Source organism: Neophocaena asiaeorientalis, unplaced genomic scaffold (assembly GCF_003031525.2).
Source record: "Neophocaena asiaeorientalis asiaeorientalis breed wild unplaced genomic scaffold, Neophocaena_asiaeorientalis_V1.1 scaffold658, whole genome shotgun sequence".
Classification (NCBI taxonomy): domain Eukaryota; kingdom Metazoa; phylum Chordata; class Mammalia; order Artiodactyla; family Phocoenidae; genus Neophocaena; species Neophocaena asiaeorientalis.
Genome location: NW_020173657.1, coordinates 16385 through 32836, shown reverse-complemented (window position 1 = coordinate 32836; position 16452 = coordinate 16385). Strand labels below are relative to the sequence as shown.

General features: G+C 46.6%; 1 protein-coding gene across 5 annotated transcripts in view; it reads right to left on the bottom strand.

The window, feature by feature from the left end:
- The window catches only part of LOC112401535 (immunoglobulin-binding protein 1-like), a 57580-nt gene extending 41955 nt beyond the window's left edge, over positions 1-15625 (bottom strand). For 4 of the 5 annotated variants that reach the window (XM_024747831.1, XM_024747828.1, XM_024747834.1 and 1 more), the window contains exons 1-2: positions 15483-15625; positions 3618-6320 (exon numbers count right to left, since the gene is read on the bottom strand). The gene's annotated coding sequence lies outside the window, so the exon portion shown is untranslated. The remainder of the gene's footprint in view (positions 1-3617; positions 6321-15482) is intronic. The other variant, XM_024747833.1, reaches the window with a different exon arrangement.
- Positions 15626-16452: the final 827 nt, after the last annotated feature.

The following is a 16452-nucleotide window of genomic DNA, read 5'->3' as shown; positions in this document are numbered from 1 at the left end:
GGGGTCACATCCAAATATATCTGTTCTCTTGGACTCTGACAGAAGTCTGAAGATAAGAGACCCATGAATCCTCTCTTCTCCAGGCTGGCCAGCCCTAACTCTTTCAATAAATCTTCAGGTACTAAACTGTCACCAAATGTAACTTCTCTGTGTCTCAGTTTCCTCACCTGTAAAATGGGGACTAAACCCGATAATACATGCAAAAATCTTGCAACAGTGTCTGGCATATTGGAAGCAGTTGGTGAGTGTGGGCTATAATTATTAAACTCACATTGCTAGATTGGATCACTCTGTGAAGTCAAAAGGCTGTGCCTTATTAATCTCTGTATGGCCAGTGCTTAGTCCAGCGTCTTGCACACAGTCAAAACATAATTCTCATCAGCTGTGAGATGGTGACATGGTCTCGAGTCCCTGTTCCAGTCTACTCACTCTCTTCTGGACATATTCTAGTTTGTTCCTCTTAATGTATGAAGCCCAGAACTGAATACTGTTGGATTATTTCAGGTTCAAGTAAGTTACAGGCATAAAATCCCAGAATCCCAGAATCTCACATCAGGGCAGGGATGGACTTTAAAAGTCTGTTATCTACTTCATCGAGAAAAGTCTGTTATCTACTTCATCGAGTCTACCTTCAGGTCCCAACTCCTCCATCTTATTCTACCAGCCCCAGGAAGTTGTCATCCAATGCGTGTATACCCCAGTGAGCCAGGTTCTGGAAGGACAGCAGTTTCTGTGGGAGCTCAAGTCCTGTGATCTCAACACACAACAGAAGAAGAGTTGGGGACTTCCCTGGTGGCACAGTGGTTAAGAATCCACCTGCCAACGCAGGCGACACGGGTTTGAGCCCTGGTCCAGGAAGATCTCACATGCTGTGGAGCAACTAAGCCTGTGCGCCACAACTACTGAGCCTGTGTTCTAGAGCCCATGGGCCACAACTACTGAGTCCTCGTGCCACAGCTACTGAAGCCCATGGGCCTAGAGCCCACGCTCCACAGCAAGAGAAGCCACCACAATGAGAAGCCCACGCACCACAGCGAAAAGTAGCCCCCACTTGCCGCAATTAGAGAAAGCCCGTGCATGGCAACAAAGACCCAATGCAGCCAAAAATAAATAATTGTTTTTAATAAAAATAAAGAAGAAGAGTTAAGGGGCTTGGTTTAGCATCCTGACTGAGGCAGCATCTGTGCTCTGGGCTAGATTCCTTTCCCTTCATTTCTAAATGAAATTACCCTTTTAAATGTGTGGGTTTGTCAAAGGGAAAAAATGGGTGTTTCTGTATCTGGCCATGTGAAATAAGCAGTGAAGAAAGAGTGAGAGAGAGGAGAGAGACACACATACTCAGACAGACAGAAACAGAGACAGAGATGAAAAGAGAGAGAGAGCAGACAGAGAGAGGAATGAGTAGTGGTGGAAGAGACGGGGGAGAGATGAGAGACTGAGAGATAGTGATACAGAGAAACTAAAGAGACACATGTACACACACAGAAATGAAGTAAGAGAGGAGAGAGAGACCGAGACACAGAGAAAGACAGGGAGAAAAGAGAGAGAGAAAGGAGAAAGAGACAGTATATACATATACACACATGCACACACAGAGGCAGAAACAGTGCAAGTGAGAGACAGAGACAGACACACACACACACACGCACACCCACACACACACAAGCCAGTAAGAACAAGTTAGCATGAGATTCAAGCTTTCTGTGGAGCCTGGGGTTCTTTCCCTCCTGAATGATTGTCCTGAAGCCTTTGGGGCAACCCAGAGATCAGCAACCTAGAGTTTTCCACCTGGAAGGACTCCAAAGGTCAGTTGCAGACCCTGTAACTCGCTAGTTTCTGGTCTCCCTACTATCAGCCACCCGCCCCCCCACCCCAAGTGTGATTCCTTCAGGTCTTGGTCAGTAGAATCAGAGTCGGGTCAGGGAATCAGAGAGAGCACCCAGATGGTCCTTTCTCCAGCCACCCCATGGCAGAAAAATATATACAGGCATCTCTAGTGATGGTGGCCAACAAGGAGTGTGCCAGTCTCCCAGACCAGAGTGATGCTAAGGTGCTTGGACCCACTGCCCAGACAGAAATCATCTACGCCTTCATTCGGGGGAGCTTGGACTCACTGTCACGTATTGACCCAGACAACACCTGGTCTGGTCTATGGCTCCTAGAGCTTTCATTCTCAAAGAACCCTTATTGGGGCTTTCCTGGTGGTGCAGTGGTTGAGAGTCCGCCTGCTGATACAGGGGACACGGGTTCATGCCCCGGTCCGGGAAGATCCCACATGCCGCAGAGCGGCTGGGCCTGTGAGTCATGGCTGCTGAGCCTGCGTGTCTGGAGCCTGTGCTCCGCAATGGGAGAGGCCAAAACAGTGAGAGGCCCGCGTACCACAAAAGAAAAAAAAAAAGAACCCTTATTAAACACCTGGGCAGGCCTGGGGTTGGGGCAAGCCCTGCATGAAAGGAATCCAAAGCCAGGCCTAGGCTCACAGAAGGGAACCAGATACAAACAGCCAAAAGGCTACTCAGGCATAAAGGGCATGTGATTAACAAAGTGAACGGGTAACCAGGGCAGAATGAATAACAGACAAACACATCTACATTATGTTCAAGAATAAGGATAATAAGAATAATAATAAGGATAATAAGGATAATAAAAATGCATACCTGACAGCAGAGAGAGAACAAGAGAATAGTCAAGGCAGAGCCAGCAAATTGGCCACTCTTCTAACTAATCAGGAGAGGCTCTCTAGATAAGGTGGAATTTCAGATTTCTGAGCATGTCTGCCCTCTCTGTAATGTGATTAAAATTGGTTTAGAAATTTATGCTGTATTTCAAGTGAGTGCTGTGCTTAAAGTGTAATTGTGTTTGGCCGCATATTTGACATTCTTGAAATTAGAGCATCTTGCATGCAATATGGAAATTTGTCTAGAATGGAATTTGATTTTTTAAGCCAACACACAGAAGAGCAGTTGCAATCTGAGCCTCTGATGGATGGTTCCTTCAGGGCTGCCTCTCGGCTGGCTCCCTCCGTGCTGAACTTCCTGTTCATTCTGGAAGTCTCCTCCAGCTCTCAGCGGGAGGGAAGCTTCTTGACTTGTGACTACAGAAACCACATTTCTCCTGGCAGTCAGAGTCTGAGCTATCATGACTCTCCGATCCAGGCCTCTCCTACACATCTGTCAGCCTCAGACTGTATGCCAGGTTGGGCAATTAGGGACTTTATCTTTGTCACCCAGGACTTAGGACCTTGATCTGGGATCTGAAACACCCACAGCTGGTGCTATGTGTATCCTGGCTTGCTCTCCTTTGTCAGAACTCAAAAGAGCTGTTAGGATTGCTGGCTAATTCTCCCTCTCCACTGTGGCAGAGGCTGAATGGCTGCTCAACATTCTGTCACCACCTCAGCAGAGATGGTGATGAGAAAGGAGAGAAAAAGAGGGAAAAAAAAGATGTCATGTTTCAGGATATCCCAAACCCTTCTCAGTCTTGACTCTGGCTAATTAGCCATGGCCTTGCCATTGCCGGTTACAGAGGAACAGCCTACCTGTGTGACCCTAGAATCCTAAGACTGAGAGAGACTGCAGGCATCATCTAGTCAGTCAACAAACATTCTGAGTACGTACCATGATGCTGGGGTTATAGAGGTGAACAAAACAGGTCTTGTCCCTCCCTCAGGAGCTTCCAGTCTAGCGGAGAAAACAGTCTTTATACAGAAATGTGCAATTGTTTCATTACTTGTTGGTGTGCAAAGTGCTCAGGGAAAGAACAGCTACTCAGGCTATTTTAGTAGTCTGGAAGGCTTCCATGCAGAATTAATGTTTCAGGTCAAGGACAGCAGGAGGAGGGGTTAGCTAGGAGAAGGTGGGAGTGGGGGTGGGGATTTGTGGGGGCTCAATGCAGGAGGGAGCAAAGTTCCAACTACTTCATGGACTAGTTAACTTCACATAGAAAAGCCACTCCTCAGGCCAGTTGTCTTGCAATGACTGCTTTTGGTCACAAGAAGACCAGACTATGACAAGCCTGGCATAGAGGTATTACTCCCTCAAACATGCCCATGGATGGATCCAAGAGGATCAACTATGGATTTGATGGACAGGACACTGTTATGCTGGCAGGCAGGCAGACAGCAGCTTTACTTAACCTTCTTCTGGTCTTATTTTTGTTTATTGGGCATGGTATCTAGAGGCCACCAATTTGACACCAGTCCAAGGGATAGGGCTAGCCTCTGTGGATCTCACCTGTCCTCAGTAAACATATTCTGTCAAGCCGAGGAAAGGGAAGAAACACTTACTGAGCACGTGGTCTGTGTCAGGCGCCGTCAGTCGTAAGCCAATCCCAGCAGTCTGAGTGGTAATGCCGTTGGGTCGGCCTGCCCCCCGCGTGGAGACACTGAGGGAGGGCCAGTCGTAGGGCAGTCACTCTTCCAGTGGCCCGTTAGCCCGCAGCTGGGACAGGGCTTAGAAGGTCAGGGATTGGGACATTGGCGAGCCCAGTGGCCTTCTTTTCTGCATTTGAAGCAGGCCCCCCGGCAGGGTTGCCTTTTGTGGATCCCGTGGATGCTGTGATCCATGGGAGATGGCCGGCCTTAGGGCGGCTACAAGAGCTTGGGTTTGGAGGGCCACCTTTTGGTGCATCCGAGCCTGTCGGCCGGATTCTGCCAAATCCTCACGACCATTATAGACTTTAAAGGCCATTTTTACCAGATCTCGAATAGGGGTTTGAGGGCCGTCTTCTGCCCATTTTAATTTCTTTCGGATGTCCGGGGCTGACTGGGTGATAAAATGGGTGGTTAGGACCGCTGCCCCTGCCAGGGTGTCGGGGTCCAGCCGGGTGTAGAGCGTTAAGGCCTCTGTAAGGCGATTGAGAAAGATAACTGGATTTTCGTTAGGTTCTTGGGTTATCTCTTTTAGTTTTTCAAAATTGACTACCTTATGAGCAGCAGCCTGCATGCCAGCCAGGAGGCATTGGATCATGAGGTCGCGTTTATGAGGGCCATCTTGGCCATCCTGATAAGTCCAGCCTGGATCGGTGCCAGGTGCAGCAGTGGCTCTGACAGGCACGGAGTTGTCGGTAAGGTGAACCTGATCTGCATGGTTTCGGGCAGCAGTTTGAATTCTTTCCCTCTCATCAGGGGTCAGAGTAGAAGATAGGATCACAAAGATACCGTGCCAGGTTAGATCGTAAGCTTGAGAGAGAGAGCGAAATTCTTTGATGTAGCGGGAAGAGTCGGCAGAAGAGGAGCCTAATCGCTTTTCTATTTGAGAGAGATCTTGGAGAGAAAAGGGAACATGGACTCTGACCAGTCCTTCCGCTCCCGCTACCTCCCTCAGAGAGCACAGGAGATTTGGATCTTGGGAGTCGTGAGAGCGTGTAAGCAAGGGGCGTGGGAGGAGAAACCGTTGAGGGAGGCGGGGGAGCAGTTGGAGGGGCCGGAGCGGGTTCGGGAGGAGAAGGGACCGCTTTTGGGTAGGGTGGAGGTTGGAGAGGAGCTCTGGAAGGGGGAGAGGCTAGAGGTTCGGGTGGGTCGGCTAGTGGAGAGGAATCCAAGGGGACTGAGGTTTTGGATGGAGGAGATGTTTATTTGGCAAGGAGGATTTGAGAGGTAGAACAATTGACGCAAAGGGAGGGGCGGGAGCGCAAATATCAGACGGCCTGAACAAAGGGGACCTCAGACCATTTGCCCATCCTGCGGCAGTAATTATCTAGATCACGGAGAATGTTAAAATCGAAAGTCCCTTCAGGATTGATTGTCTAGAGGATATTGTGGCCAGGGCACAGTGGAATAGAAAATAAGCCGTCGGCGACGGAGATCTTGGGAGAAACCGAGGGTTGTAAAATTGGCTAGGAGACACCCCAGGGGCGTCTTAGGATCTGGTTTCCATTGTGAGGTTCCCATGACCCCCAGTCTGTCCCTGAGTGAATGGAGAGGGAGAGAGGCGTCCCTGGTCTCAGTCTCCAATTCACGGCAGGTCGGAGGGCGGTCAGGCGATTGGGACGTCACCACAATCACACGAGGCCCCGCAGGTCGGAGAGCAGTCAGGCAATTGGGACGTCTCCACAGTTGCCCGAGGCCCGGAGAGAGGACGGAGGAATCCCTGACGCGGCCGCGATTAAGGACAGGGAGTCCGGAGGGCAGGGACTCTTAGGGTCGGAGGGAACAAGGGAGGGGGACTTACCCCGTTTTCTACCGGATCGGGGGGATGAGTAGAGGTTCCCCGGTTGTCTCCTGAGGGAGGGGAGAAGCGGCCCGCGCGGTACCCCGCGGGGCTTGGTACCCCTCCCGGGTTTCGGCACCAAATGTTAAGGTCAGATCTTAACAAACGGCACTGCAAAACAGAGGAAAGCTTCAAGTGAGCTTTATTAGGGAGCGCTCCCGGGTGAGGTTCACTGGTCCGAGAGAAAGGGGCCAGAGAAGTCGCCTGCCATCACTATTTTCATCACACCTGTGAAGGGCCAGCTGGCAGAGACCTTGGCTCCTCTAAGTTCTAATCAGCCTTGATACAGCACAGAGGTGCAATTTAAGGGGGAGGGTGTGGAGAGACAGGCGGTAGAGGTCTCACTTGATGCCCCTGGGGGGATAGACTCCTCCTTTGTATCCAGAGCAAAGCATGAGAGGCATACACCCTAGAGTCTTGGAAGCAGCTTCTCCTTCTTCCCAGTGGAGGCAGCTAATTCTCCGAGTGCTTCTCCCTTCTTGACATCCTCCATGTTTCCCATTCTTGGCTTATTTGGCTCTGTGCCCAGGTCATGCAGAATGATGGGCTGCCTACTCTTGAAAGTTAGCACAATCCCTTTTGGGGAGGTATTGGTGCTTGCATCATGAAAGAGGGCTGGGGGCTGTGTGAGAAAATGAAGCACAACGTCCTGTCTCTTCTGTAGAATAAGCTGGGTTTTACTCTCCAGTGCAACTTCCCAAGGGTACCAAGGGGTTTGAGGTGGAGTTTCCTATCCCTGATTATAGACTTAGGCTTAAGTCTTTTGCCCTACTGCCATTTTTCTTACTGGATGGGCCTCTTGCGGAAGAACAATTCTTTCACTTGACTTCTAGCACCTGACCGTGACAGAGACATCAGACCCTGAAATCGTAAAGAGCTCACACTCCCTGAAGTCTAACTTATACCCAAGAACTGAGCCCAAGAACAGTGTTTTCCTGGCAGATAAAATTCTGTTTGGGGAAGAAAGCTTACTCAGGAAAATAAAGGCTCACTCAAAACTATGCTTGGGGGGCTTCCCTGGTGGCACAGTGGTTGAGAGTCCACCTGCCGATGCAGGGGACACGGGTTTGCGCCCTGGTCCGGGAAGATCCCACATTCCGCGGAGCGGCTGGGCCTGTGAGCCATGGCCGCTGAGCCTGCGCGTCCGGAGCCTGTGCTCTGCAATGGGAGAGGCCACAACAGTGAGAGGCCCGCATACCGCAAAACAAAACAAAACAAAACAAAACAAAAAATATATATATATGCTTGGGGAATAGAGAAGACATTTAAGGTGTTGCTGGGTGGGAGGCGGCAGTGGTGAGCTGGACTAAATGGCACTCTCTAAGATTTCCTCCCTCTGTGAGATTCAGGGATCCTTTGATCTGGCTTGAGTGACAGCTTGAGAAATCATCATGTCCCTTTCCAAAGGATTTTCTCTCCCCAAATCTAGGGACAGAGTACTGGTTTGGGACGCTCCTGTGGCCCAGAGCCTGACTCTTGTCTTTGTCCAGTTTGCTGCTTAGTCCTCTGACCTAGGTTCTATCCTGTAGTCTACTGGCCAAAATTGACTGCAGCAAACCTTCTGTTTAATATATGTGTAGGAGGGGGGAGGGCTTGAAATAGATACACCCATCGCTAATTGTGAATGAAGAAAAATGAGCCCTCTGTTTTGAAGGGAGAAATTTGAGCAAAGTACCAAGGAGGCCTTCACTTGGGCAAAAAAGGGGGTAGTCTAGGCCCCAGGGAGTCCAGAAGCACCTGAAGAGCAACTGATTTCACTTTTTGTTCCCCTCTCAGAACTCCTGGGACCTCTACCAAACTGACATCAACATGAGAAGCTTCTCACAAAGAATTACACATACATGCAGAGTGGATGAAGACTCACAGAGCTCCTGGACTGGTGGCTGCTAGGTGTCTGCCCTCTGTATTTGGTGCTGTGCTGGGTCTCAGTCCAAATACTTTAGAATTCATTGTCTTACATCTGCCTTCTCTCACCCATTTATATTAATGCTGATAGGCATTTGAGTTTGAAACTCTTTTTACAGCTCTGCCACGGAACGATGAATGATAAGCACAATGATAACTATAACCACAGCAACAACCCTCCTATTTGTATAATGATTTAGATCCATGGACGGGCAGCATCAGCAGCACCTGGAAACTTTTGTTAGAAATGCAGAATCTCAGGCTCCCTGAATCAGAATCTGCATTTTATTTATTTAATTTTGGCTGTGTTGGGTCTCTGTTGCTGCACATGGGCTTTCTCTAGTTGTGGCGAGCGGGGGCTGCTCTTCGTTGTGGTGCGTGGGCTTCTCATTGCAGTGGCTTTTCTTGTTGTGGAGCCCGGGCCCTAGGTGCACAGGCTTCAGTAGTTGTGCCATGCAGGCTCTAGAATGCAGGCTCAGTAGTTGTGGCGCACAGGTTTCTTTGCTTCGTGGCATGTGGGATCTTCCTGGACCAGGGATTGAACCCATGTCCTCTGCATTGGCCGGCGGATTCTTAACCACTGCGCCACCAGGGAAGTCCCAGAATCTGCATTTTAACAAGATCCCAGGTGATTCGGTACACTCTAAAGTTTGAGAAGCACTTGTTTAGTAGACCATGGACAACTGCCATTGGAACTTGGTCAAAGTTTTTTGGGCCTCTGGATTACCTGCCATGTTTCCTGTTTTGTCACCTTCTGTCATTGACTCTATACCCTAAATCCTAAAGGGCCTATAAGCCTGTTTCAGGGACAGCAAAAAAGCTGGGAACTAGAGCCGTGTATCTGACTTTGTAGGCAGTCTGGGCTGGGAGAGGTGATGGTAGCTAGAAGGGAGAGACACGCATGGACCCGCATGGGGCCTACAAGAAACTCAGAGCGCTCCCCAATAACCATTCCCTAGTATATTTAGATATGACCTGGTTACCAGATACTAAAGCAGGGTTAAAAACACCAAATGGTTATGGAATGAAACCAGACTGTTGAACACAAGCACAGAACAAGTGTTTTACCTATAAAGTTTAACCAGACATTTCAGTGTTCTCTGCTATCAAGTTGTCATCCAATCTCAGCTTGCACTCCAGTGACAGCGAGCTCATTACCTCACAAGATATCTATTCTGATTCATGGTTGACCAGTTCTGTTAGAAAGTCAATTCCTTGTGTTGAGCTGAAATATGATTTCCCACGGTTTCTATCCATTTATGGGTCCTGGCTCTGTCCCTTGAGGCCTGTACCCCATCTGCTCTTGCTGTCCTGTAAGAGCCCTTCAGAAATATAGTAACCACACTGCCTTTGGTCGTCTGTTCTCCAAGCTAAACAGCTCCAGCTCCTTCAACTGCTTCTCATGGGACCTGGGTTCCAGTTCTCTCCCCAGCCGTCTGGGCTCCCCTTAACTGGAACCCTAGCAAGATTAAGTGCAAAGGTACAGGAAGAGAGATCAAGAAGCTAAGCAGCAGCCTGAACCCATGGCTGAAGATAACGGATCCAAGTGCACGTCAAAGAGGCTTGGCTTAGAATCTAACGGCAGGCCTTTAGTCAGTTGAATAATAAAGGACTTCTGTTCTTTTGAGAACATCTTTAGAACCCGGTACTTCCCACCAGAGGCAAAACAAGGCCGGTTTTAAGTAGTTAGTCCTTGATACAGTACTGGTTCCTATTCACCTGCAGAGGGCATACCAGCGCTTTTCTCTCTCTGCCACCCCCACTACCCCCACTGCGCCTTCCTTCACTACCTCTGTAGGATGTATCTCCAGTACACCTGGTCTCTGACTGTCTTTGCCAGCCAGGAACCCTAGTAAGACCAGCCAGGAGAGGGTACAGCCCTCATTTTGCCACCATTCTCCCGTCTCCTCGTGAGCTCTTCTCTGGTCATAAGACTGTCTTTTCTACTCTCTGGGTGATTTTCATGAATCTGCTTGAACATTCCATTGCCTAAGCTACTTTTCATAGATCATACTTCCAGTGGCCTTGGGCCCCCCCAACTATGTTGAATAATAAAAATAGCAACATTACTAGCTAATATTTATTGAGCATTAAGTGTTTTTTATGTTTCAAGCACTTTACATACATTAACTTATTTAATCCTCACAACAACCCTACGAAGTGGGTACTATCTATTAGCCCCATTTTTTCAGATGAGTAAATTGAGGCATGGAGAGGTTAACTAACTTTCCAAAGGTGGCATGGGAGATATATAGTAGTATGTATAATCTAGCTCCAAAGCCCACATGCTTAGTAGTCTCACTATAGAGGCAAAATTTATCCAGTGTATCCACAGACCATCTATATCAGAATCACTTGGAGAGCCTATTAAAAAGTTCCAATCCCAGGGAAAACTTTGCCTTCATGCTGTTTCACAGGGTGGAGGGACCATCTTTCCTTCATCTTCTGAGGCCTGTGGATCTCATAAGCCAGTATGTCTCTCAAACTCAGGGGTTATCAGAACCCCCTTCAGAGCTTGTTAAAAACACAGGCACTGGGGCTCCACCTCCTGAGAGTCTGATTTAGCAGACCTGAGGTAGGATCCAGAAATGAGCAATTGCCATCATTTTAACTGTCATAAACACTGAGTAATCCTCACTGTAGGTTTTCTCCAGCTTTCTTTACCCACTCTGGGCCTCCTTCTGGTTCAGCAAAGGCTCTCACCATCTCCTGATGTGAGGCTCTCTCGGCTCTCCACTGCACAGACCTCTCCTTTCTTCAGATTTTAGAAGGTGTCTTTCCCTTTGTACAGGGCAAAACTGTACAAATATGGGTTCTTGATCCATCCCATTCTGGCCTCCTGGGGAGATCAAGCACTTTTGCTCTCTTTCCCCTACTCTCTCTGGCTTCTCTCCTTGAACCATAAATGCACTCAACCCTGCCTAGAACAACAGAAAAACAAAAAAACAAACCTTTCTGCTTTCTACATGAATTACTGTTCTCTCTTCTCATTAACTATACACTTCTAGAAAGAGTACTTTATAACCTCCTTGGACAAGTTACTTAACCACTCTTTACATTCGTTTTCTCATCTGTAAAATGAGGATTATGATAGTACATACCTCATAGGATAGGGAAGGATTAAATTTATGAATATATGCAAAGTGCTTTGAGTAAATCCTGGCACATGGTAAGTGTTCACTATAATAATTATCAGCCATGTACATGCTAGCTATTATGATTATTCACACTAGCCAACAATCTAGTCTCAGTCCTCATCCTGAAATTCCGTGACCTTCAATTCTGTTTGACTTCCTCTTTTTGTTTTTAATATTATTTACTGAAGAATAACATACATACAGAAAAGTGCCCATTTCATAAGGGTACAACTCCATTAGTTTTTTCAAGTGAATATGCCTCTATTACTAGTGCTCAGATTAAGAAATACAGTAGTAGTATCATTACCCTCGGAAGCCTCCCCCCACTCTCTTAGACACTGCTCCCATTGTAAAAATTTAATTTTAACATTTTTGTTTTTTATATGACACTAAAAATTTAGAAGGACAATTAATTTTCTACTAAATTACCTATTTACTTGTATGGTCTCATTTTACAAATTACTTTGCAGCTTCATTTTTCTAACGAGTATGTAAAATATGAAGCTACTTTTAGGAAAACACTGAATTACAAAATTTTTATTATTCATTATAATGATTTTCTGTGTTTCAAGAAAGATTTTAACTTTTAATCATGCTACCTATTGTGTATGGAGGTAGCACTACAATACTGAAACTTTTTAAATTTAACATTTAGAGCAAGCCTGTTAGGGAAATTTTTTTTCTCTGGAAAAAAATCATGGCTGATTGTTTTTGCGTTAAAAAAAGAAAAGCATTTGCAATTTGAAATGATTTTTTCTCTTAATTGAAAAAAGGTCTTGTTTGCAGAAAAAAATACTATAAAATGATTTTAATGAGTCTCTTACAGTATCTAGGAATCTTTATACTGATTTGTTTTTATTGAAATACAATATAAAACAAAACTGTAATATATGCTCACTGTCAATAATCTGGAGAAATTAAATTCCATAATTCCACTGGGAGAAAACCTCTGTTAACATTTTGTGTTTATTCTTGCCATGCCTACTCTACTCAAATAGAGCTGTTAAACAAAGAAACAACAGGCCCAAAATGAAGTCACGTGTGCTATGCCCCACATCAGTAAACCAAGACTTAATATGTAACCAAATTGCAGTTTTAGCCCATCCCATGAAAGTGACTTTAACCAGTCAGTCTGGAATTTCCTGGCCAGCACTAGTGAGGTAGTCTGCCACATAGACCGCTGCCTTCCGCAAAAGGAAGGTGACCTTGTCTGAAATAACCCCTGCTTTTGTTTATGACTTCTTTGTCCCACCCCTTTGCTGCCTTTCAAAACCTTCCATTTTGTACAGTTCATTGGAGCTCCTCCCTACTTGCTAGATGGGATGCTGCCCGATTTATGAACTACTGAATAAAGCCAATTGATCTTCAATTTTACCTAGGTGAATTTTGTTTTTTAACAGAACTCTAAGTGGTGCTCCCCACCATCCTGTCTGCCTATCACCCTCCCGACCTTGGCCTCTGGGGACTTCTCTTCTATCTTCAAAGATCAGTGAGGGAAATACATCAAGGCTAAAAATTTGACCTGGCTCAAAGTAAAAAATAAAAAAACAAACAACAAAGCAAAACAAAAAGTTCTTAAATGTCAAAGTTTCTGCGGCAATTTCTTTGTGTCACCAAGGTTTAGTGGTTCTGCTTTTAGACAAGGCATTGTAGTGGGCCTCAGGTCTCTGCATCAGTAGAAGCGGAAGAAAGAAACAGAAACTGCTTTGCAAATGATGCAAAACTCAAAATCCATTGTGGGTCTGATTTCAGGAAAAAATTATACTGCTTTTAAAATGTGGAATTAATGATCCCCTCATCTTATCAATGAAGGAAGGAAGGGCCAGAGAGGGGGAGTGTTGGGCTGATGGTCACACTGCAGAATTCCACGGCTGACTCGTCTGTGTCACTTTTCCCACTGCACTGTGCTGCTGCCACACGCAGCCTTGACATGACCCTTGGCTGTAAGTCAGGCAGAACAGTCCCAACATAGCTTCTGGGGCCATCGGGAGGAATCCCTCATGAAACGGCCGTAAATTCATCTATGAGTTTCTAAGAGACCTTGTACATGCCCCCCGACAATGCCCAAGTGTGAGCGAGAGACTCGTTATGAGCTCTGCAAGCCTGAAATCACCTTGTAAAGGTGGAGGGTAGGCCTGGAGAGGAGAAATTCCTACTGTGGAACACACATGCATCTTCGCCTAGGGCCTGCCTCCTCCTTGGCCAAAGCAAAGCGCCTGTTCAAGCAAACTCAAGTGGATTTAAAGAAACACACTTACTTTTCCCTGAAAAAGTAATGTGTTCGGGCTTCCCTGGTGGTGCAGTGGTTAAGAATCCGCCTGCCAATGCAGGGGACACAGGTTCAAGCCCTGGTCCAGGAAGATCCCACATTCCACGGAGCAACTAAGCCCGTGTGCCACAACTACTGAAGCTCGCGTGCCTAGAGCCTGTGCTCCACAACAAGAGAAGCCACCACAATGAGAAGCCTGCACACTGCAACAAAGAGTAGCTCCCACTCAGGGCAATTAGAGAAAGCCGCGTGCAGCAACAAAGACTGAATGCAGCCAAAAAAAAAAACCAAAAAAAAGTAATGTGTTCATGATGGAAAAATTTTTAAATGCAGAAAAATGCAAGGAAAGTAAAAATCTCATCATCTCACAATTCAGACTTCACAATTCACTGCTGACATCTGGCTTATAGCTTTTTAGTGTTTCATTTACATATGCATGGCCGGCGATGTATATGTACTGTATAAATGTATATGTATATATATGTATATATTATATGATTTTTATTATAGTAAAATAAATACAATTTACCACTTTAACCAAAAAATGTGGAATTTAGACTTTATTACCTCTGAGGATTATTTGCTTTCCTTGAAAGCAGTGGGATGTGTGTATGACAAAGAGAGAGGCTGTGAACTGTGGTCAAATAGTTACCCACTAGAGAACTACAGGAGGAAGGATGTAGAGCCCTCCCTGCATTGTCCTGCTGAAGCTCCTGTCTTACTATTATCAACTGAAAAATTCTGAGCTTGGTGACAGTACTGATAGGTGACACACGATTGTCTTGCTACTGCTTTTATTTATTTATTTGGCTGTGTCATGCGGCTTGTGCGATCTTAGCTCCCTGACCAGGGACTGAACTCAGGCCCTTGGCAGTGAAAGTGAGGAGTCCTAACCACTGGACCACCTGGGAAATTCCGTACAGCTTTTATTCTTAAAATTTGATTATATAGTTAAAGTTTTAAACTATATTTATATTTTGAAAAATCAGTGCATTCACACCCTATTCTCAGCTGCTGAGTTTGTCTCCTTGGAGTTTCTTGTGTATCCTTTCTAAGATAGTCTGTGCTCACTCACACGCTCCTTTCAGTTTGGCTCAGAGTTACAGAAAGCTTTAGTGTACAAAGGCTGTATACATGAAACTGGGGACACTCTACTTGACTGGTAATTGAAGGGATTTTTAAGGGTCTATCTCAGTGGACCATTTCCTGAGTTACTCCAGCCAGAAACCAGGGAATCACCTCTGATCCTGTCCTTGTCTTTACCCTCCACATAAAACAGATGTTAATTCTACCCCCAGTGTCCATCACTTTGGTCCCCTGTTCTCTCCCTGCTGCCACAGCCCCAGGCCAGGTCAGCGTTGTCTGTCATGGATTAAAAGACAGCCTCTCAAATCATCTTCTTGCCTCCAATCTCTCTCCTTGCAATCTATTCTTTCCCCTAAGATTCCTTATCTCTAAAGCATAGCTCTGATGTCTCATTCCTTCTGAAAAACAAACTTTTAACGGATTCTACTGCGTCTAGGGTAACTTTCTAACTCCTCCATAGAGAAGATTTTTTTCCACAAAGGATGGCGCAAGTGGCAGAAATATTCTCTCTTCTCGGGTGTGGCTGGTCACTGAACCTGGGCCCTACGGGAAGGCAGCTCATGATCAGAAACTCATGACCGGGATCAGAAACCGGTACTCCCAGGACCCCTTAGTGATGCTTGCATTGCTGGGAATGGACAAACACTAATTCACATCAGACTGCCACAGGCCCCCGAGTTCTCACTTACTTCTTAGAGAGCCCACTCCCCAGGCGATAGAATACCCCGAGTAGCCCGTTCTTGGTTACAAAGTAGCTGAGAAAACCAGATAAAGCGGCTTCGTGACCACAGGAAAACACTGTTGTCGCTACCCAATTCCTTCCTCTTTTGTTTCAAACAAAATTCTGACGTGATTTTCCAAGAACTTTGAACTCACCTCCAATTCCAGGAAGGCCTTATTAGCCTCCTCCTAGGAGGTGATTCAATTCAGTGATGAGCCTTGGTGGCTTCACCTCAGCCACCCTGGTCACTGCAGTCTCTCCCCCGCCAGCTCCCACAGACGCAAAACGGCGGGGCCTCCGGATTTTGTTTCTCACAGGTTCAAAGGAGCAACAAAGCGCATGTGCTCATGGGCTTCACTCTGATTGGGCGGGCTCAAGCCATAGATTCACCTTGAGCCAATCACTGTGGCTCGGAAGAATCGGTGCTTTGATTGGCAGACCTGAAAGGGGAGGGTCCTGGAAGTGAACCGTTGTCACCCTCTGTTCGCACCCCCAAAAGGAAATAGGAGGCGTTTGTGGTAATGGAGGGAAACAGACCCTGGAGACGAGAACAACCCTTCTTTACTCGTGTCTCGCCCACTGCCACCTCTGGTGTTTGCCTATTGGGGTCCTCACAGCCTGGGACGCTCTTCCCTTTAGGGCTTCCCCCCCTAAATCTGAGATGAACTTTCCAAGCCTCCCGTTCCCTCTTCCTGCCTACTCCAAGCTGGACCAAAGCATTCCCACTTCATTTCCTCATCTTACTGGACCACAGCACTTAAGGGTGGGCCTTGGGTTGGCAGTCACTTGGATTTGTGTGGTTCTCATCTCCGAGGCTGTGAGGCTGCCATGGAGAGAACAAACTCAGTCTTAATTATTTTGGGGTCCCTACCCTGGCCTTGCTGGGCCCCTACCCAGCCAGCAGTGCCTGCTACTAGAGATACTCAGTGTATTTGGTTGAACTGATTAGGATCAGTTAAACTGTCTTAAAACTTAAACAGTTTAAAACTTAAACTGTTTTCAAGCCCCCTCAAATATGTCAGAAGCACTATTTACACACTTGAGAATGTATTCCAGTGTTTCTAGGCTATTCATTAGAACAGGTCCCTTGGGCAACTCTCCAGCTGAACCAATAGTTTTGCACTT